The sequence below is a fragment of the Pseudophryne corroboree genome, chromosome 2, assembly GCF_028390025.1.
Source record: "Pseudophryne corroboree isolate aPseCor3 chromosome 2, aPseCor3.hap2, whole genome shotgun sequence".
NCBI classification, from domain to species: Eukaryota; Metazoa; Chordata; class Amphibia; order Anura; family Myobatrachidae; genus Pseudophryne; species Pseudophryne corroboree.
This window is the reverse complement of record NC_086445.1, coordinates 482565489-482587912: the sequence shown is the minus strand read 5'-3', so window position 1 is coordinate 482587912 and position 22424 is coordinate 482565489. Positions and strand designations below refer to the sequence as shown.

The 22424-nt window shown below is 44.9% G+C and overlaps 7 non-coding genes across 7 annotated transcripts; all 7 read left to right on the top strand.

Moving 5' to 3' along the window:
* The first annotated feature begins 1614 nt into the window (after window positions 1-1614).
* LOC135052910 (small nucleolar RNA U3) lies at window positions 1615-1834 on the top strand. The gene has a single exon (XR_010242333.1). It is a non-coding gene; the product is annotated as a small nucleolar RNA U3 (small nucleolar RNA).
* A 3023-nt stretch (window positions 1835-4857) lies between these two features.
* Window positions 4858-5077, top strand: LOC135052970 (small nucleolar RNA U3). The gene has a single exon (XR_010242387.1). It is a non-coding gene; the product is annotated as a small nucleolar RNA U3 (small nucleolar RNA).
* A 3030-nt stretch (window positions 5078-8107) lies between these two features.
* LOC135053009 (small nucleolar RNA U3) lies at window positions 8108-8327 on the top strand. The gene has a single exon (XR_010242418.1). It is a non-coding gene; the product is annotated as a small nucleolar RNA U3 (small nucleolar RNA).
* Window positions 8328-11352: 3025 nt separating this feature from the next.
* On the top strand, window positions 11353-11572 carry LOC135052897 (small nucleolar RNA U3). Its single transcript, XR_010242322.1, has one exon. It is a non-coding gene; the product is annotated as a small nucleolar RNA U3 (small nucleolar RNA).
* Window positions 11573-14593: 3021 nt separating this feature from the next.
* Window positions 14594-14813, top strand: LOC135052907 (small nucleolar RNA U3). The gene has a single exon (XR_010242332.1). It is a non-coding gene; the product is annotated as a small nucleolar RNA U3 (small nucleolar RNA).
* Window positions 14814-17841: 3028 nt separating this feature from the next.
* On the top strand, window positions 17842-18061 carry LOC135052906 (small nucleolar RNA U3). The gene has a single exon (XR_010242331.1). It is a non-coding gene; the product is annotated as a small nucleolar RNA U3 (small nucleolar RNA).
* Window positions 18062-21075: 3014 nt separating this feature from the next.
* LOC135053008 (small nucleolar RNA U3) lies at window positions 21076-21295 on the top strand. Its single transcript, XR_010242417.1, has one exon. It is a non-coding gene; the product is annotated as a small nucleolar RNA U3 (small nucleolar RNA).
* The last annotated feature ends 1129 nt before the right edge of the window (window positions 21296-22424 follow it).

Here is a 22424-nt window from a genome sequence, read left to right as displayed (position 1 = left end):
GCAGACCCCTAGTTATGGCCCTGGTCCAGTGTAAGTGCTGAGTTTCTAGGTCTGATTATAAGTTGTACGGCAAGCAGTAGCAGCCATTAGATCACTTGCGTGAACATCGCCCATCTGAGCAACCAGGTTACTCAGGATGGCCTGGGGTTTCCCTCTGCCAAGACCAGGAATTCTGCACTGGAGGACGCAGACCCTGGCCTCGGCAAGCCTACAAAACAGGGGTGGGATAACACCATTTTGGCCACAGCATGTGAATCATGTTGAGGCTTAGGGGGCCCTGCGAGCAATCTCGCAGTCACAGATCACCAAACATCACAGTTGTATGGAAACGGCTGCGTTTGCGTACAACTCTGAATTAGACTCTCTGTTTCACAACCTATTTATGTACATGCTCACAAGACATAGGGATGGACGTTTGAGGTCGATGGCTACCAATCAACAGTCTTTCCAATTCGATCAAAGTACCCTTTTCCACTAAATTGCGAGGATTCGATGGTTGCCAATCCGATGTTCAGGTACTTCTGTGCATTTGCGGACTCCCGGAAAGGGGTGTCCGCAGCTCAGGTAAATGCACGCTTGCACAAAGCTCTGAAAGATTCTACACATGTTCACAGTAAAGCAATTGATGGTTACACCATTGCAATCATTCAATGTGCATGGCTGCGTTTGATGTCATCAGCCCGGCAACCAATTAATGCCAGGCTTCCGATGTCCATACCTGCTGTGGCGTGATGGGAAGCCTTCCGGGGAGCAGAGGACACATTATTTTGGAAGCATTTGTGATGTAAGGTAGAGTAGTTGCAACATTTCAGTACATATTTCGGGGAACCCCCTTTTTTTTAATATGAAAACCATTTAGAGGAAATCCATGCCAAATGAAGGCTAGCAGTGAAACTAACATGGTTCATTTGAATATCTTTATGGTTTTATTACAAATTACACCCAAAAGCAAGCAGGAGGTGGTTTGTATGTCATTTGTCGTGTTTATTCCCCATGTTTACTCATTTTTGTCATAAAAGAAAGATATAAAAGGTAGTATCTTTGTTACATTAATATTATGTAATCTATCGCTCTTATTACTCTTCAAATACCAGCCTACATATGAGGTTCTGTTGCATCGAACATCCCCCCAGCGTAAAATGAACTAACAGTAGAGGAACAGAAACAAAAGCACCCATCCCACAGCAAATATAACATGATCGTTAGTGATCTACCAAGCAGAATTGTCACCATGCCAGAAAAGCACGTGTTTAGACTTTGTTTTTCTCTATAACATATGTTTGGTTTTGTGATCCTGACATTCTGTGTGCATAGTCCGTTATTAGCTGAGGCTGTTGTTGCTGCTTTAAGCTGTGTCTCGGCTGTTTCAGAGGTGCTTCCTGGTTGGCCAGAGTATCTTAAATATGCAGATGAGCAAGTGAGTGCACAATCATAGAAGAATACATTCTGTAAGAAAAGCTGAGTCCATCGTTGGTCCACATTTTAAAGGCAGCATAGTTTCTTACTATCTGATATATTCAAGATATGTTCAACTGTGAGATCATTTTAAAAATCTCCATTATATTAAAAAGACTCTCCTTCCCACAGCAGTAAAAATGCTAGGCTGTTATGGTTAAGACTATACTTTCAGGGATCATTTCTATAGTTTTTAACTTTTGGAAATGTGCTCTAAAGTGTCCAGACCTACCAACCATGAGGAAGAGCAATAGTAATCTTTTCTGAGCGCGAAGTGAGCTCTCAGTGCTGCTTCATTGTAGCTGCTGTTTGCTTTTGATGACCGTTCCTTTTCTTCTATCATGGGAGAAATGGAGGAAGAGATTACAAGCTGAGTGGTTGTTTTTAATGCTTGTTAATGACAGATTTTCTTATGGCTCCATGTGTACTGCTATTGTCATGTGGCATGATGCGATGTGCCCAAAAACATTGATAATGTGCTCATGTCAAAGGATCCCTGCAAGGGACATGGTGACATCACCAAACATTAGGAACAAGCCATCGGAACAAAGGGGCCGATGGTTTACACTTCTACAGAATCAAATTGAAAAGGACTGTCAATTGGAGGGAACAAAAAAAATATTGATGATTGTGGATCATTGCTTTCTGATGTCCATTCCTGTTGTGTGGCAAATTCAGGCACATTAGTAGTGATTTATCCCTATTACTGAGCTGGCTTTATATCTTCAAAATATTTTCAAGTGAAGCTTATTTGGGGATTGTCACTTCAAACTGGAAGTATTCTTAACACTATATGGCAAGTGCAGTTCTGCATGAATGGCCAGCAGGTGGTGCTCCATGTAACACTGCAGCTCTCTGCTCTGAGCTCCAGCACAAAAAAATAAAAGCAAAACTGTCACGACTCATGGCATTGTCCCCTTCTCTGCACATAGGCACCTGGCACTCCTGTCACGGCAGTGTCCCCCTCTACTGCATCCATACACCCGAGTCTCCTGTCGCGGCAGTGTCTGCCTTGGGCATGAAGGGCCCACCGGGGAACTGCAATGGTAGGGGACCGTATTTTAGGATGTGGACAGTCTCCAGAGAGGGGGGGGGGGGGGTGGCCAGCTGCCACAGAGGCTTGGCTAATCATTTTATAGTAAAAACTGCTTGTTCATGCTTAATAATGTACCAGATTAATAACAGTAATGCAGAAAAAACACCATAGTCCTGTGCACTATAAGGCAACATGTGCGTAATCTATCATTCAAGTGCACAATCTGGAACCTGATCCCTAGAAGAGAAGGTGGGGCCCGCCGAGGGTTTCCCCTGTGCCCCTGCTGGACAGTCCAACCCTCTGTCACGGCATCATGTCCACTGCTCTGTATGCAGGACTTGATTCAAAGATGTACATAAAGCAAATGGTTTATGTACGTCTACGATGGTGGGCGCATGTGTGATCGCACGCAGTGTCCTCTGTGACGCAAGTCTGATGGACAGTCTGCAGACGTGTGGGGTGGGTAGATTTCACTAAAACAGGAAGTTGTACCTCTATTTTCTGGGAGTGGCGAGGCCAGGCTCTGCATCGTCTGATGCAAATTTCCTGGCCCCAGCAGCGCAAACAGCCTGGCCATCCTGAGTACTCGGTTGATGTTTACGCAATTGATCCGATGCTGTCTCTTTGGATGCAGAAGCACCCTGAGGACGCTTCGAGCTGTTGTACGTACTGTAGGGCTCCTGCCTGAAGCATCCAAAGGGCACTCCAGGTGGCACTGCTGCAGCAATACTGACTGCAGGGCAGCACCGATCGCAGACCCCTAGTTATGGCCCTGGTCCAGTGTAAGTGCTGAGTTTCTAGGTCTGATTATAAGTTGTACGGCAAGCAGTAGCAGCCATTAGATCACTTGCGTGAACATCGCCCATCTGAGCAACCAGGTTACTCAGGATGGCCTGGGGTTTCACTCTGCCAAGACCAGGAATTCTGCACTGGAGGACGCAGACCCTGGCCTCGGCAAGCCTACAAAACAGGGGTGGGATAACACCATTTTGGCCACAGCATGTGAATCATGTTGAGGCTTAGGGGGCCCTGCGAGCAATCTCGCAGTCACAGATCACCAAACATCACAGTTGTATGGAAACGGCTGCGTTTGCGTACAACTCTGAATTAGACCCTCTGTTTCACAACCTATTTATGTACATGCTCACAAGACATAGGGATGGACGTTTGAGGTCGATGGCTACCAATCAACAGTCTTTCCAATTCGATCAAAGTACCCTTTTCCACTAAATTGCGAGGATTCGATGGTTGCCAATCCGATGTTCAGGTACTTCTGTGCATTTGCGGACACCCGGAAAGGGGTGTCCACAGCTCAGGTAAATGCACGCTTGCACAAAGCTCTGAAAGATTCTACACATGTTCACAGTAAAGCAATTGATGGTTACACCATTGCAATCATTCAATGTGCATGGCTGCGTTTGATGTCATCAGCCCGGCAACCAATTAATGCAAGGCTTCCGATGTCCATACCTGCTGTGGCGTGATGGGAAGCCTTCCGGGGAGCAGAGGACACATTATTTTGGAAGCATTTGTGATGTAAGGTAGAGTAGTTGCAACATTTCAGTACATATTTCGGGGAATCCCCTTTTTTTTAATATGAAAACCATTTAGAGGAAATCCATGCCAAATGAAGGCTAGCAGTGAAACTAACATGGTTCATTTGAATATCTTTATGGTTTTATTACAAATTACACCCAAAAGCAAGCAGGAGGTGGTTTGTATGTCATTTGTCGTGTTTATTCCCCATGTTTACTCATTTTTGTCATAAAAGAAAGATATAAAAGGTAGTATCTTTGTTACATTAATATTATGTAATCTATCGCTCTTATTACTCTTCAAATACCAGCCTACATATGAGGTTCTGTTGCATCGAACATCCCCCCAGCGTAAAATGAACTAACAGTAGAGGAACAGAAACAAAAGCACCCATCCCACAGCAAATATAACATGATCGTTAGTGATCTACCAAGCAGAATTGTCACCATGCCAGAAAAGCACGTGTTTAGACTTTGTTTTTCTCTATAACATATGTTTGGTTTTGTGATCCTGACATTCTGTGTGCATAGTCCGCTATTAGCTGAGGCTGTTGTTGCTGCTTTAAGCTGTGTCTCGGCTGTTTCAGAGGTGCTTCCTGGTTGGCCAGAGTATCTTAAATATGCAGATGAGCAAGTGAGTGCACAATCATAGAAGAATACATTCTGTAAGAAAAGCTGAGTCCATCGTTGGTCCACATTTTAAAGGCAGCATAGTTTCTTACTATCTGATATATTCAAGATATGTTCAACTGTGAGATCATTTTAAAAATCTCCATTATATTAAAAAGACTCTCCTTCCCACAGCAGTAAAAATGCTAGGCTGTTATGGTTAAGACTATACTTTCAGGGATCATTTCTATAGTTTTTAACTTTTGGAAATGTGCTCTAAAGTGTCCAGACCTACCAACCATGAGGAAGAGCAATAGTAATCTTTTCTGAGCGCGAAGTGAGCTCTCAGTGCTGCTTCATTGTAGCTGCTGTTTGCTTTTGATGACTGTTCCTTTTCTTCTATCATGGGAGAAATGGAGGAAGAGATTACAAGCTGAGTGGTTGTTTTTAATGCATGTTAATGACAGATTTTCTTATGGCTCCATGTGTACTGCTATTGTCATGTGGCATGATGCGATGTGCCCAAAAACATTGATAATGTGCTCATGTCAAAGGATCCCTGCAAGGGACATGGTGACATCACCAAACATTAGGAACAAGCCATCGGAACAAAGGGGCCGATGGTTTCCACTTCTACAGAATCAAATTGAAAAGGACTGTCAATTGGAGGGAACAAAAAAAATATTGATGATTGTGGATCATTGCTTTCTGATGTCCATTCCTGTTGTGTGGCAAATTCAGGCACATTAGTAGTGATTTATCCCTATTACTGAGCTGGCTTTATATCTTCAAAATATTTTCAAGTGAAGCTTATTTGGGGATTGTCACTTCAAACTGGAAGTATTCTTAACACTATATGGCAAGTGCAGTTCTGCATGAATGGCCAGCAGGTGGTGCTCCATGTAACACTGCAGCTCTCTGCTCTGAGCTCCAGCACAAAAAAATAAAAGCAAAACTGTCATGACTCATGGCATTGTCCCCTTCTCTGCACATAGGCACCTGGCACTCCTGTCACGGCAGTGTCCCCCTCTACTGCATCCATACACCCGAGTCTCCTGTCGCGGCAGTGTCTGCCTTGGGCATTTAGGGCCCACCGGGGAACTGCAATGGTAGGGGACCGTATTTTAGGATGTGGACAGTCTCCAGAGGGGGGGGGGGGGGGGGGGGGGGTGGCCAGCTGCCACAGAGGCTTAGCTAATCATTTTATAGTAAAAACTGCTTGTTCATGCTTAATTATGTACCAGATTAATAACAGTAATGCAGAAAAAACACCATAGTCCTGTGCACTATAAGGCAACATGTGCGTAATCTATCATTCAAGTGCACAATCTGGAACCTGATCCCTAGAAGAGAAGGTGGGGCCCGCCGAGGGTTTCCCCTGTGCCCCTGCTGGACAGTCCAACCCTCTGTCACGGCATCATGTCCACTGCTCTGTATGCAGGACTTGATTCAAAGATGTACATAAAGCAAATGGTTTATGTACGTCTACGATGGTGGGCGCATGTGTGATCGCACGCAGTGTCCTCTGTGACGCAAGTCTGATGGACAGTCTGCAGACGTGTGGGGTGGGTAGATTTCACTAAAACAGGAAGTTGTACCTCTATTTTCTGGGAGTGGCGAGGCCAGGCTCTGCATCGTCTGATGCAAATTTCCTGGCCCCAGCAGCGCAAACAGCCTGGCCATCCTGAGTACTCGGTTGATGTTTACGCAATTGATCCGATGCTGTCTCTTTGGATGCAGAAGCACCCTGAGGACGCTTCGAGCTGTTGTACGTACTGTAGGGCTCCTGCCTGAAGCATCCAAAGGGCACTCCAGGTGGCACTGCTGCAGCAATACTGACTGCAGGGCAGCACCGATCGCAGACCCCTAGTTATGGCCCTGGTCCAGTGTAAGTGCTGAGTTTCTAGGTCTGATTATAAGTTGTACGGCAAGCAGTAGCAGCCATTAGATCACTTGCGTGAACATCGCCCATCTGAGCAACCAGGTTACTCAGGATGGCCTGGGGTTTCACTCTGCCAAGACCAGGAATTCTGCACTGGAGGACGCAGACCCTGGCCTCGGCAAGCCTACAAAACAGGGGTGGGATAACACCATTTTGGCCACAGCATGTGAATCATGTTGAGGCTTAGGGGGCCCTGCGAGCAATCTCGCAGTCACAGATCACCAAACATCACAGTTGTATGGAAACGGCTGCGTTTGCGTACAACTCTGAATTAGACCCTCTGTTTCACAACCTATTTATGTACATGCTCACAAGACATAGGGATGGACGTTTGAGGTCGATGGCTACCAATCAACAGTCTTTCCAATTCGATCAAAGTACCCTTTTCCACTAAATTGCGAGGATTCGATGGTTGCCAATCCGATGTTCAGGTACTTCTGTGCATTTGCGGACACCCGGAAAGGGGTGTCCACAGCTCAGGTAAATGCACGCTTGCACAAAGCTCTGAAAGATTCTACACATGTTCACAGTAAAGCAATTGATGGTTACACCATTGCAATCATTCAATGTGCATGGCTGCGTTTGATGTCATCAGCCCGGCAACCAATTAATGCCAGGCTTCCGATGTCCATACCTGCTGTGGCGTGATGGGAAGCCTTCCGGGGAGCAGAGGACACATTATTTTGGAAGCATTTGTGATGTAAGGTAGAGTAGTTGCAACATTTCAGTACATATTTCGGGGAATCCCCTTTTTTTTAATATGAAAACCATTTAGAGGAAATCCATGCCAAATGAAGGCTAGCAGTGAAACTAACATGGTTCATTTGAATATCTTTATGGTTTTATTACAAATTACACCCAAAAGCAAGCAGGAGGTGGTTTGTATGTCATTTGTCGTGTTTATTCCCCATGTTTACTCATTTTTGTCATAAAAGAAAGATATAAAAGGTAGTATCTTTGTTACATTAATATTATGTAATCTATCGCTCTTATTACTCTTCAAATACCAGCCTACATATGAGGTTCTGTTGCATCGAACATCCCCCCAGCGTAAAATGAACTAACAGTAGAGGAACAGAAACAAAAGCACCCATCCCACAGCAAATATAACATGATCGTTAGTGATCTACCAAGCAGAATTGTCACCATGCCAGAAAAGCACGTGTTTAGACTTTGTTTTTCTCTATAACATATGTTTGGTTTTGTGATCCTGACATTCTGTGTGCATAGTCCGTTATTAGCTGAGGCTGTTGTTGCTGCTTTAAGCTGTGTCTCGGCTGTTTCAGAGGTGCTTCCTGGTTGGCCAGAGTATCTTAAATATGCAGATGAGCAAGTGAGTGCACAATCATAGAAGAATACATTCTGTAAGAAAAGCTGAGTCCATCGTTGGTCCACATTTTAAAGGCAGCATAGTTTCTTACTATCTGATATATTCAAGATATGTTCAACTGTGAGATCATTTTAAAAATCTCCATTATATTAAAAAGACTCTCCTTCCCACAGCAGTAAAAATGCTAGGCTGTTATGGTTAAGACTATACTTTCAGGGATCATTTCTATAGGTTTTAACTTTTGGAAATGTGCTCTAAAGTGTCCAGACCTACCAACCATGAGGAAGAGCAATAGTAATCTTTTCTGAGCGCGAAGTGAGCTCTCAGTGCTGCTTCATTGTAGCTGCTGTTTGCTTTTGATGACCGTTCCTTTTCTTCTATCATGGGAGAAATGGAGGAAGAGATTACAAGCTGAGTGGTTGTTTTTAATGCTTGTTAATGACAGATTTTCTTATGGCTCCATGTGTACTGCTATTGTCATGTGGCATGATGCGATGTGCCCAAAAACATTGATAATGTGCTCATGTCAAAGGATCCCTGCAAGGGACATGGTGACATCACCAAACATTAGGAACAAGCCATCGGAACAAAGGGGCCGATGGTTTCCACTTCTACAGAATCAAATTGAAAAGGACTGTCAATTGGAGGGAACAAAATAAATATTGATGATTGTGGATCATTGCTTTCTGATGTCCATTCCTGTTGTGTGGCAAATTCAGGCACATTAGTAGTGATTTATCCCTATTACTGAGCTGGCTTTATATCTTCAAAATATTTTCAAGTGAAGCTTATTTGGGGATTGTCACTTCAAACTGGAAGTATTCTTAACACTATATGGCAAGTGCAGTTCTGCATGAATGGCCAGCAGGTGGTGCTCCATGTAACACTGCAGCTCTCTGCTCTGAGCTCCAGCACAAAAAAATAAAAGCAAAACTGTCACGACTCATGGCATTGTCCCCTTCTCTGCACATAGGCACCTGGCACTCCTGTCACGGCAGTGTCCCCCTCTACTGCATCCATACACCCGAGTCTCCTGTCGCGGCAGTGTCTGCCTTGGGCATTTAGGGCCCACCGGGGAACTGCAATGGTAGGGGACCGTATTTTAGGATGTGGACAGTCTCCAGAGGGGGGGGGGGGGGGGGGTGGCCAGCTGCCACAGAGGCTTGGCTAATCATTTTATAGTAAAAACTGCTTGTTCATGCTTAATTATGTACCAGATTAATAACAGTAATGCAGAAAAAACACCATAGTCCTGTGCACTATAAGGCAACATGTGCGTAATCTATCATTCAAGTGCACAATCTGGAACCTGATCCCTAGAAGAGAAGGTGGGGCCCGCCGAGGGTTTCCCCTGTGCCCCTGCTGGACAGTCCAACCCTCTGTCACGGCATCATGTCCACTGCTCTGTATGCAGGACTTGATTCAAAGATGTACATAAAGCAAATGGTTTATGTACGTCTACGATGGTGGGCGCATGTGTGATCGCACGCAGTGTCCTCTGTGACGCAAGTCTGATGGACAGTCTGCAGACGTGTGGGGTGGGTAGATTTCACTAAAACAGGAAGTTGTACCTCTATTTTCTGGGAGTGGCGAGGCCAGGCTCTGCATCGTCTGATGCAAATTTCCTGGCCCCAGCAGCGCAAACAGCCTGGCCATCCTGAGTACTCGGTTGATGTTTACGCAATTGATCCGATGCTGTCTCTTTGGATGCAGAAGCACCCTGAGGACGCTTCGAGCTGTTGTACGTACTGTAGGGCTCCTGCCTGAAGCATCCAAAGGGCACTCCAGGTGGCACTGCTGCAGCAATACTGACTGCAGGGCAGCACCGATCGCAGACCCCTAGTTATGGCCCTGGTCCAGTGTAAGTGCTGAGTTTCTAGGTCTGATTATAAGTTGTACGGCAAGCAGTAGCAGCCATTAGATCACTTGCGTGAACATCGCCCATCTGAGCAACCAGGTTACTCAGGATGGCCTGGGGTTTCACTCTGCCAAGACCAGGAATTCTGCACTGGAGGACGCAGACCCTGGCCTCGGCAAGCCTACAAAACAGGGGTGGGATAACACCATTTTGGCCACAGCATGTGAATCATGTTGAGGCTTAGGGGGCCCTGCGAGCAATCTCGCAGTCACAGATCACCAAACATCACAGTTGTATGGAAACGGCTGCGTTTGCGTACAACTCTGAATTAGACCCTCTGTTTCACAACCTATTTATGTACATGCTCACAAGACATAGGGATGGACGTTTGAGGTCGATGGCTACCAATCAACAGTCTTTCCAATTCGATCAAAGTACCCTTTTCCACTAAATTGCGAGGATTCGATGGTTGCCAATCCGATGTTCAGGTACTTCTGTGCATTTGCGGACACCCGGAAAGGGGTGTCCACAGCTCAGGTAAATGCACGCTTGCACAAAGCTCTGAAAGATTCTACACATGTTCACAGTAAAGCAATTGATGGTTACACCATTGCAATCATTCAATGTGCATGGCTGCGTTTGATGTCATCAGCCCGGCAACCAATTAATGCCAGGCTTCCGATGTCCATACCTGCTGTGGCGTGATGGGAAGCCTTCCGGGGAGCAGAGGACACATTATTTTGGAAGCATTTGTGATGTAAGGTAGAGTAGTTGCAACATTTCAGTACATATTTCGGGGAATCCCCTTTTTTTTAATATGAAAACCATTTAGAGGAAATCCATGCCAAATGAAGGCTAGCAGTGAAACTAACATGGTTCATTTGAATATCTTTATGGTTTTATTACAAATTACACCCAAAAGCAAGCAGGAGGTGGTTTGTATGTCATTTGTCGTGTTTATTCCCCATGTTTACTCATTTTTGTCATAAAAGAAAGATATAAAAGGTAGTATCTTTGTTACATTAATATTATGTAATCTATCGCTCTTATTACTCTTCAAATACCAGCCTACATATGAGGTTCTGTTGCATCGAACATCCCCCCAGCGTAAAATGAACTAACAGTAGAGGAACAGAAACAAAAGCACCCATCCCACAGCAAATATAACATGATCGTTAGTGACCTACCAAGCAGAATTGTCACCATGCCAGAAAAGCACGTGTTTAGACTTTGTTTTTCTCTATAACATATGTTTGGTTTTGTGATCCTGACATTCTGTGTGCATAGTCCGTTATTAGCTGAGGCTGTTGTTGCTGCTTTAAGCTGTGTCTCGGCTGTTTCAGAGGTGCTTCCTGGTTGGCCAGAGTATCTTAAATATGCAGATGAGCAAGTGAGTGCACAATCATAGAAGAATACATTCTGTAAGAAAAGCTGAGTCCATCGTTGGTCCACATTTTAAAGGCAGCATAGTTTCTTACTATCTGATATATTCAAGATATGTTCAACTGTGAGATCATTTTAAAAATCTCCATTATATTAAAAAGACTCTCCTTCCCACAGCAGTAAAAATGCTAGGCTGTTATGGTTAAGACTATACTTTTAGGGATCATTTCTATAGTTTTTAACTTTTGGAAATGTGCTCTAAAGTGTCCAGACCTACCAACCATGAGGAAGAGCAATAGTAATCTTTTCTGAGCGCGAAGTGAGCTCTCAGTGCTGCTTCATTGTAGCTGCTGTTTGCTTTTGATGACCGTTCCTTTTCTTCTATCATGGGAGAAATGGAGGAAGAGATTACAAGCTGAGTGGTTGTTTTTAATGCATGTTAATGACAGATTTTCTTATGGCTCCATGTGTACTGCTATTGTCATGTGGCATGATGCGATGTGCCCAAAAACATTGATAATGTGCTCATGTCAAAGGATCCCTGCAAGGGACATGGTGACATCACCAAACATTAGGAACAAGCCATCGGAACAAAGGGGCCGATGGTTTCCACTTCTACAGAATCAAATTGAAAAGGACTGTCAATTGGAGGGAACAAAAAAAATATTGATGATTGTGGATCATTGCTTTCTGATGTCCATTCCTGTTGTGTGGCAAATTCAGGCACATTAGTAGTGATTTATCCCTATTACTGAGCTGGCTTTATATCTTCAAAATATTTTCAAGTGAAGCTTATTTGGGGATTGTCACTTCAAACTGGAAGTATTCTTAACACTATATGGCAAGTGCAGTTCTGCATGAATGGCCAGCAGGTGGTGCTCCATGTAACACTGCAGCTCTCTGCTCTGAGCTCCAGCACAAAAAAATAAAAGCAAAACTGTCACGACTCATGGCATTGTCCCCTTCTCTGCACATAGGCACCTGGCACTCCTGTCACGGCAGTGTCCCCCTCTACTGCATCCATACACCCGAGTCTCCTGTCGCGGCAGTGTCTGCCTTGGGCATGAAGGGCCCACCGGGGAACTGCAATGGTAGGGGACCGTATTTTAGGATGTGGACAGTCTCCAGAGGGGGGGGGGGGGGTGGCCAGCTGCCACAGAGGCTTGGCTAATCATTTTATAGTAAAAACTGCTTGTTCATGCTTAATTATGTACCAGATTAATAACAGTAATGCAGAAAAAACACCATAGTCCTGTGCACTATAAGGCAACATGTGCGTAATCTATCATTCAAGTGCACAATCTGGAACCTGATCCCTAGAAGAGAAGGTGGGGCCCGCCGAGGGTTTCCCCTGTGCCCCTGCTGGACAGTCCAACCCTCTGTCACGGCATCATGTCCACTGCTCTGTATGCAGGACTTGATTCAAAGATGTACATAAAGCAAATGGTTTATGTACGTCTACGATGGTGGGCGCATGTGTGATCGCACGCAGTGTCCTCTGTGACGCAAGTCTGATGGACAGTCTGCAGACGTGTGGGGTGGGTAGATTTCACTAAAACAGGAAGTTGTACCTCTATTTTCTGGGAGTGGCGAGGCCAGGCTCTGCATCGTCTGATGCAAATTTCCTGGCCCCAGCAGCGCAAACAGCCTGGCCATCCTGAGTACTCGGTTGATGTTTACGCAATTGATCCGATGCTGTCTCTTTGGATGCAGAAGCACCCTGAGGACGCTTCGAGCTGTTGTACGTACTGTAGGGCTCCTGCCTGAAGCATCCAAAGGGCACTCCAGGTGGCACTGCTGCAGCAATACTGACTGCAGGGCAGCACCGATCGCAGACCCCTAGTTATGGCCCTGGTCCAGTGTAAGTGCTGAGTTTCTAGGTCTGATTATAAGTTGTACGGCAAGCAGTAGCAGCCATTAGATCACTTGCGTGAACATCGCCCATCTGAGCAACCAGGTTACTCAGGATGGCCTGGGGTTTCACTCTGCCAAGACCAGGAATTCTGCACTGGAGGACGCAGACCCTGGCCTCGGCAAGCCTACAAAACAGGGGTGGGATAACACCATTTTGGCCACAGCATGTGAATCATGTTGAGGCTTAGGGGGCCCTGCGAGCAATCTCGCAGTCACAGATCACCAAACATCACAGTTGTATGGAAACGGCTGCGTTTGCGTACAACTCTGAATTAGACCCTCTGTTTCACAACCTATTTATGTACATGCTCACAAGACATAGGGATGGACGTTTGAGGTCGATGGCTACCAATCAACAGTCTTTCCAATTCGATCAAAGTACCCTTTTCCACTAAATTGCGAGGATTCGATGGTTGCCAATCCGATGTTCAGGTACTTCTGTGCATTTGCGGACACCCGGAAAGGGGTGTCCACAGCTCAGGTAAATGCACGCTTGCACAAAGCTCTGAAAGATTCTACACATGTTCACAGTAAAGCAATTGATGGTTACACCATTGCAATCATTCAATGTGCATGGCTGCGTTTGATGTCATCAGCCCGGCAACCAATTAATGCCAGGCTTCCGATGTCCATACCTGCTGTGGCGTGATGGGAAGCCTTCCGGGGAGCAGAGGACACATTATTTTGGAAGCATTTGTGATGTAAGGTAGAGTAGTTGCAACATTTCAGTACATATTTCGGGGAATCCCCTTTTTTTTAATATGAAAACCATTTAGAGGAAATCCATGCCAAATGAAGGCTAGCAGTGAAACTAACATGGTTCATTTGAATATCTTTATGGTTTTATTACAAATTACACCCAAAAGCAAGCAGGAGGTGGTTTGTATGTCATTTGTCGTGTTTATTCCCCATGTTTACTCATTTTTGTCATAAAAGAAAGATATAAAAGGTAGTATCTTTGTTACATTAATATTATGTAATCTATCGCTCTTATTACTCTTCAAATACCAGCCTACATATGAGGTTCTGTTGCATCGAACATCCCCCCAGCGTAAAATGAACTAACAGTAGAGGAACAGAAACAAAAGCACCCATCCCACAGCAAATATAACATGATCGTTAGTGATCTACCAAGCAGAATTGTCACCATGCCAGAAAAGCACGTGTTTAGACTTTGTTTTTCTCTATAACATATGTTTGGTTTTGTGATCCTGACATTCTGTGTGCATAGTCCGTTATTAGCTGAGGCTGTTGTTGCTGCTTTAAGCTGTGTCTCGGCTGTTTCAGAGGTGCTTCCTGGTTGGCCAGAGTATCTTAAATATGCAGATGAGCAAGTGAGTGCACAATCATAGAAGAATACATTCTGTAAGAAAAGCTGAGTCCATCGTTGGTCCACATTTTAAAGGCAGCATAGTTTCTTACTATCTGATATATTCAAGATATGTTCAACTGTGAGATCATTTTAAAAATCTCCATTATATTAAAAAGACTCTCCTTCCCACAGCAGTAAAAATGCTAGGCTGTTATGGTTAAGACTATACTTTCAGGGATCATTTCTATAGTTTTTAACTTTTGGAAATGTGCTCTAAAGTGTCCAGACCTACCAACCATGAGGAAGAGCAATAGTAATCTTTTCTGAGCGCGAAGTGAGCTCTCAGTGCTGCTTCATTGTAGCTGCTGTTTGCTTTTGATGACCGTTCCTTTTCTTCTATCATGGGAGAAATGGAGGAAGAGATTACAAGCTGAGTGGTTGTTTTTAATGCTTGTTAATGACAGATTTTCTTATGGCTCCATGTGTACTGCTATTGTCATGTGGCATGATGCGATGTGCCCAAAAACATTGATAATGTGCTCATGTCAAAGGATCCCTGCAAGGGACATGGTGACATCACCAAACATTAGGAACAAGCCATCGGAACAAAGGGGCCGATGGTTTACACTTCTACAGAATCAAATTGAAAAGGACTGTCAATTGGAGGGAACAAAAAAAATATTGATGATTGTGGATCATTGCTTTCTGATGTCCATTCCTGTTGTGTGGCAAATTCAGGCACATTAGTAGTGATTTATCCCTATTACTGAGCTGGCTTTATATCTTCAAAATATTTTCAAGTGAAGCTTATTTGGGGATTGTCACTTCAAACTGGAAGTATTCTTAACACTATATGGCAAGTGCAGTTCTGCATGAATGGCCAGCAGGTGGTGCTCCATGTAACACTGCAGCTCTCTGCTCTGAGCTCCAGCACAAAAAAATAAAAGCAAAACTGTCACGACTCATGGCATTGTCCCCTTCTCTGCACATAGGCACCTGGCACTCCTGTCACGGCAGTGTCCCCCTCTACTGCATCCATACACCCGAGTCTCCTGTCGCGGCAGTGTCTGCCTTGGGCATGAAGGGCCCACCGGGGAAATGCAATGGTAGGGGACCGTATTTTAGGATGTGGACAGTCTCCAGAGGGGGGGGGGGGGGGGGGGGGTGGCCAGCTGCCACAGAGGCTTGGCTAATCATTTTATAGTAAAAACTGCTTGTTCATGCTTAATAATGTACCAGATTAATAACAGTAATGCAGAAAAAACACCATAGTCCTGTGCACTATAAGGCAACATGTGCGTAATCTATCATTCAAGTGCACAATCTGGAACCTGATCCCTAGAAGAGAAGGTGGGGCCCGCCGAGGGTTTCCCCTGTGCCCCTGCTGGACAGTCCAACCCTCTGTCACGGCATCATGTCCACTGCTCTGTATGCAGGACTTGATTCAAAGATGTACATAAAGCAAATGGTTTATGTACGTCTACGATGGTGGGCGCATGTGTGATCGCACGCAGTGTCCTCTGTGACGCAAGTCTGATGGACAGTCTGCAGACGTGTGGGGTGGGTAGATTTCACTAAAACAGGAAGTTGTACCTCTATTTTCTGGGAGTGGCGAGGCCAGGCTCTGCATCGTCTGATGCAAATTTCCTGGCCCCAGCAGCGCAAACAGCCTGGCCATCCTGAGTACTCGGTTGATGTTTACGCAATTGATCCGATGCTGTCTCTTTGGATGCAGAAGCACCCTGAGGACGCTTCGAGCTGTTGTACGTACTGTAGGGCTCCTGCCTGAAGCATCCAAAGGGCACTCCAGGTGGCACTGCTGCAGCAATACTGACTGCAGGGCAGCACCGATCGCAGACCCCTAGTTATGGCCCTGGTCCAGTGTAAGTGCTGAGTTTCTAGGTCTGATTATAAGTTGTACGGCAAGCAGTAGCAGCCATTAGATCACTTGCGTGAACATCGCCCATCTGAGCAACCAGGTTACTCAGGATGGCCTGGGGTTTCACTCTGCCAAGACCAGGAATTCTGCACTGGAGGACGCAGACCCTGGCCTCGGCAAGCCTACAAAACAGGGGTGGGATAACACCATTTTGGCCACAGCATGTGAATCATGTTGAGGCTTAGGGGGCCCTGCGAGCAATCTCGCAGTCACAGATCACCAAACATCACAGTTGTATGGAAACGGCTGCGTTTGCGTACAACTCTGAATTAGACCCTCTGTTTCACAACCTATTTATGTACATGCTCACAAGACATAGGGATGGACGTTTGAGGTCGATGGCTACCAATCAACAGTCTTTCCAATTCGATCAAAGTACCCTTTTCCACTAAATTGCGAGGATTCGATGGTTGCCAATCCGATGTTCAGGTACTTCTGTGCATTTGCGGACACCCGGAAAGGGGTGTCCACAGCTCAGGTAAATGCACGCTTGCACAAAGCTCTGAAAGATTCTACACATGTTCACAGTAAAGCAATTGATGGTTACACCATTGCAATCATTCAATGTGCATGGCTGCGTTTGATGTCATCAGCCCGGCAACCAATTAATGCCAGGCTTCCGATGTCCATACCTGCTGTGGCGTGATGGGAAGCCTTCCGGGGAGCAGAGGACACATTATTTTGGAAGCATTTGTGATGTAAGGTAGAGTAGTTGCAACATTTCAGTACATATTTCGGGGAATCCCCTTTTTTTTAATATGAAAACCATTTAGAGGAAATCCATGCCAAATGAAGGCTAGTAGTGAAACTAACATGGTTCATTTGAATATCTTTATGGTTTTATTACAAATTACACCCAAAAGCAAGCAGGAGGTGGTTTGTATGTCATTTGTCGTGTTTATTCCCCATGTTTACTCATTTTTGTCATAAAAGAAAGATATAAAAGGTAGTATCTTTGTTACATTAATATTATGTAATCTATCGCTCTTATTACTCTTCAAATACCAGCCTACATATGAGGTTCTGTTGCATCGAACATCCCCCCAGCGTAAAATGAACTAACAGTAGAGGAACAGAAACAAAAGCACCCATCCCACAGCAAATATAACATGATCGTTAGTGATCTACCAAGCAGAATTGTCACCATGCCAGAAAAGCACGTGTTTAGACTTTGTTTTTCTCTATAACATATGTTTGGTTTTGTGATCCTGACATTCTGTGTGCATAGTCCGTTATTAGCTGAGGCTGTTGTTGCTGCTTTAAGCTGTGTCTCGGCTGTTTCAGAGGTGCTTCCTGGTTGGCCAGAGTATCTTAAATATGCAGATGAGCAAGTGAGTGCACAATCATAGAAGAATACATTCTGTAAGAAAAGCTGAGTCCATCGTTGGTCCACATTTTAAAGGCAGCATAGTTTCTTACTATCTGATATATTCAAGATATGTTCAACTGTGAGATCATTTTAAAAATCTCCATTATATTAAAAAGACTCTCCTTCCCACAGCAGTAAACATGCTAGGCTGTTATGGTTAAGACTATACTTTCAGGGATCATTTCTATAGTTTTTAACTTTTGGAAATGTGCTCTAAAGTGTCCAGACCTACCAACCATGAGGAAGAGCAATAGTAATCTTTTCTGAGCGCGAAGTGAGCTCTCAGTGCTGCTTCATTGTAGCTGCTGTTTGCTTTTGATGACCGTTCCTTTTCTTCTATCATGGGAGAAATGGAGGAAGAGATTACAAGCTGAGTGGTTGTTTTTAATGCTTGTTAATGACAGATTTTCTTATGGCTCCATGTGTACTGCTATTGTCATGTGGCATGATGCGATGTGCCCAAAAACATTGATAATGTGCTCATGTCAAAGGATCCCTGCAAGGGACATGGTGACATCACCAAACATTAGGAACAAGCCATCGGAACAAAGGGGCCGATGGTTTCCACTTCTACAGAATCAAATTGAAAAGGACTGTCAATTGGAGGGAACAAAAAAAATATTGATGATTGTGGATCATTGCTTTCTGATGTCCATTCCTGTTGTGTGGCAAATTCAGGCACATTAGTAGTGATTTATCCCTATTACTGAGCTGGCTTTATATCTTCAAAATATTTTCAAGTGAAGCTTATTTGGGGATTGTCACTTCAAACTGGAAGTATTCTTAACACTATATGGCAAGTGCAGTTCTGCATGAATGGCCAGCAGGTGGTGCTCCATGTAACACTGCAGCTCTCTGCTCTGAGCTCCAGCACAAAAAAATAAAAGCAAAACTGTCACGACTCATGGCATTGTCCCCTTCTCTGCACATAGGCACCTGGCACTCCTGTCACGGCAGTGTCCCCCTCTACTGCATCCATACACCCGAGTCTCCTGTCGCGGCAGTGTCTGCCTTGGGCATGAAGGGCCCACCGGGGAACTGCAATGGTAGGGGACCGTATTTTAGGATGTGGACAGTCTCCAGAGGGGGGGGTGGCCAGCTGCCACAGAGGCTTGGCTAATCATTTTATAGTAAAAACTGCTTGTTCATGCTTAATAATGTACCAGATTAATAACAGTAATGCAGAAAAAACACCATAGTCCTGTGCACTATAAGGCAACATGTGCGTAATCTATCATTCAAGTGCACAATCTGGAACCTGATCCCTAGAAGAGAAGGTGGGGCCCGCCGAGGGTTTCCCCTGTGCCCCTGCTGGACAGTCCAACCCTCTGTCACGGCATCATGTCCACTGCTCTGTATGCAGGACTTGATTCAAAGATGTACATAAAGCAAATGGTTTATGTACGTCTACGATGGTGGGCGCATGTGTGATCGCACGCAGTGTCCTCTGTGACGCAAGTCTGATGGACAGTCTGCAGACGTGTGGGGTGGGTAGATTTCACTAAAACAGGAAGTTGTACCTCTATTTTCTGGGAGTGGCGAGGCCAGGCTCTGCATCGTCTGATGCAAATTTCCTGGCCCCAGCAGCGCAAACAGCCTGGCCATCCTGAGTACTCGGTTGATGTTTACGCAATTGATCCGATGCTGTCTCTTTGGATGCAGAAGCACCCTGAGGACGCTTCGAGCTGTTGTACGTACTGTAGGGCTCCTGCCTGAAGCATCCAAAGGGCACTCCAGGTGGCACTGCTGCAGCAATACTGACTGCAGGGCAGCACCGATCGCAGACCCCTAGTTATGGCCCTGGTCCAGTGTAAGTGCTGAGTTTCTAGGTCTGATTATAAGTTGTACGGCAAGCAGTAGCAGCCATTAGATCACTTGCGTGAACATCGCCCATCTGAGCAACCAGGTTACTCAGGATGGCCTGGGGTTTCCCTCTGCCAAGACCAGGAATTCTGCACTGGAGGACGCAGACCCTGGCCTCGGCAAGCCTACAAAACAGGGGTGGGATAACACCATTTTGGCCACAGCATGTGAATCATGTTGAGGCTTAGGGGGCCCTGCGAGCAATCTCGCAGTCACAGATCACCAAACATCACAGTTGTATGGAAACGGCTGCGTTTGCGTACAACTCTGAATTAGACTCTCTGTTTCACAACCTATTTATGTACATGCTCACAAGACATAGGGATGGACGTTTGAGGTCGATGGCTACCAATCAACAGTCTTTCCAATTCGATCAAAGTACCCTTTTCCACTAAATTGCGAGGATTCGATGGTTGCCAATCCGATGTTCAGGTACTTCTGTGCATTTGCGGACTCCCGGAAAGGGGTGTCCGCAGCTCAGGTAAATGCACGCTTGCACAAAGCTCTGAAAGATTCTACACATGTTCACAGTAAAGCAATTGATGGTTACACCATTGCAATCATTCAATGTGCATGGCTGCGTTTGATGTCATCAGCCCGGCAACCAATTAATGCCAGGCTTCCGATGTCCATACCTGCTGTGGCGTGATGGGAAGCCTTCCGGGGAGCAGAGGACACATTATTTTGGAAGCATTTGTGATGTAAGGTAGAGTAGTTGCAACATTTCAGTACATATTTCGGGGAACCCCCTTTTTTTATTATGAAAACCATTTAGAGGAAATCCATGCCAAATGAAGGCTAGCAGTGAAACTAACATGGTTCATTTGAATATCTTTATGGTTTTATTACAAATTACACCCAAAAGCAAGCAGGAGGTGGTTTGTATGTCATTTGTCGTGTTTATTCCCCATGTTTACTCATTTTTGTCATAAAAGAAAGATATAAAAGGTAGTATCTTTGTTACATTAATATTATGTAATCTATCGCTCTTATTACTCTTCAAATACCAGCCTACATATGAGGTTCTGTTGCATCGAACATCCCCCCAGCGTAAAATGAACTAACAGTAGAGGAACAGAAACAAAAGCACCCATCCCACAGCAAATATAACATGATCGTTAGTGATCTACCAAGCAGAATTGTCACCATGCCAGAAAAGCACGTGTTTAGACTTTGTTTTTCTCTATAACATATGTTTGGTTTTGTGATCCTGACATTCTGTGTGCATAGTCCGTTATTAGCTGAGGCTGTTGTTGCTGCTTTAAGCTGTGTCTCGGCTGTTTCAGAGGTGCTTCCTGGTTGGCCAGAGTATCTTAAATATGCAGATGAGCAAGTGAGTGCACAATCATAGAAGAATACATTCTGTAAGAAAAGCTGAGTCCATCGTTGGTCCACATTTTAAAGGCAGCATAGTTTCTTACTATCTGATATATTCAAGATATGTTCAACTGTGAGATCATTTTAAAAATCTCCATTATATTAAAAAGACTCTCCTTCCCACAGCAGTAAAAATGCTAGGCTGTTATGGTTAAGACTATACTTTCAGGGATCATTTCTATAGGTTTTAACTTTTGGAAATGTGCTCTAAAGTGTCCAGACCTACCAACCATGAGGAAGAGCAATAGTAATCTTTTCTGAGCGCGAAGTGAGCTCTCAGTGCTGCTTCATTGTAGCTGCTGTTTGCTTTTGATGACCGTTCCTTTTCTTCTATCATGGGAGAAATGGAGGAAGAGATTACAAGCTGAGTGGTTGTTTTTAATGCTTGTTAATGACAGATTTTCTTATGGCTCCATGTGTACTGCTATTGTCATGTGGCATGATGTAATGTGCCCAAAAACATTGATAATGTGCTCATGTCAAAGGATCCCTGCAAGGGACATGGTGACATCACCAAACATTAGGAACAAGCCATCGGAACAAAGGGGCCGATGGTTTACACTTCTACAGAATCAAATTGAAAAGGACTGTCAATTGGAGGGAACAAAAAAAATATTGATGATTGTGGATCATTGCTTTCTGATGTCCATTCCTGTTGTGTGGCAAATTCAGGCACATTAGTAGTGATTTATCCCTATTACTGAGCTGGCTTTATATCTTCAAAATATTTTCAAGTGAAGCTTATTTGGGGATTGTCACTTCAAACTGGAAGTATTCTTAACACTATATGGCAAGTGCAGTTCTGCATGAATGGCCAGCAGGTGGTGCTCCATGTAACACTGCAGCTCTCTGCTCTGAGCTCCAGCACAAAAAAATAAAAGCAAAACTGTCACGACTCATGGCATTGTCCCCTTCTCTGCACATAGGCACCTGGCACTCCTGTCACGGCAGTGTCCCCCTCTACTGCATCCATACACCCGAGTCTCCTGTCGCGGCAGTGTCTGCCTTGGGCATGAAGGGCCCACCGGGGAACTGCAATGGTAGGGGACCGTATTTTAGGATGTGGACAGTTTCCAGAGGGGGGGGGGGGGGGGGGTGGCCAGCTGCCACAGAGGCTTGGCTAATCATTTTATAGTAAAAACTGCTTGTTCATGCTTAATAATGTACCAGATTAATAACAGTAATGCAGAAAAAACACCATAGTCCTGTGCACTATAAGGCAACATGTGCGTAATCTATCATTCAAGTGCACAATCTGGAACCTGATCCCTAGAAGAGAAGGTGGGGCCCGCCGAGGGTTTCCCCTGTGCCCCTGCTGGACAGTCCAACCCTCTGTCACGGCATCATGTCCACTGCTCTGTATGCAGGACTTGATTCAAAGATGTACATAAAGCAAATGGTTTATGTACGTCTACGATGGTGGGCGCATGTGTGATCGCACGCAGTGTCCTCTGTGACGCAAGTCTGATGGACAGTCTGCAGACGTGTGGGGTGGGTAGATT